Here is a 451-nt window from a genome sequence, read left to right as displayed (position 1 = left end):
CCCCCGCCCCGCCGCCGTGAACTCCCCGGCCCTCACCTCAGCGCCAAGCGTGCTCCGCTCCGCCGTTTCCGGCGCGTCCCCGCCGCCATGCCGGCCCGCCCCGCTCCCGTCAGGCCACGGAGGCGGAGCACCGCCGGCGGGCGGGAACCGGGCTGCGCGGCCGTTGCGAGCAGCGCCTGAGGTAATTCTTCCCCTCCCCGCCCTTGCCCTTCCTTTCCCCCGCTCCCTCACGGGAAGAGCGGTGGGAGGGGACGATCTACCCGGCCGCCTACCGCCGGGGCCGGCTTTGTGAGGAGGGCGCCGCTGCCCTCCGCCGCCCCTTCGCCGGGAGAGCAAGGAGGGGGGGCCCGCACCTGCCCCTCCTGCCTGCCCGCCCGCCGGAGGGGCGAAGGGCGGTAGCCGGGCCCCTCGTAGCTCACTGAGGGGAAAGCGGCAGCTCCGCCTGCCGTGG

Source organism: Haliaeetus leucocephalus, unplaced genomic scaffold (assembly GCF_000737465.1).
Source record: "Haliaeetus leucocephalus isolate CR32 unplaced genomic scaffold, Haliaeetus_leucocephalus-4.0 Scaffold351, whole genome shotgun sequence".
Lineage (NCBI taxonomy): Eukaryota > Metazoa > Chordata > Aves > Accipitriformes > Accipitridae > Haliaeetus > Haliaeetus leucocephalus.
The sequence above is the reverse complement of the archived record's forward strand: the minus strand, read 5'-3'. Positions refer to the sequence as shown.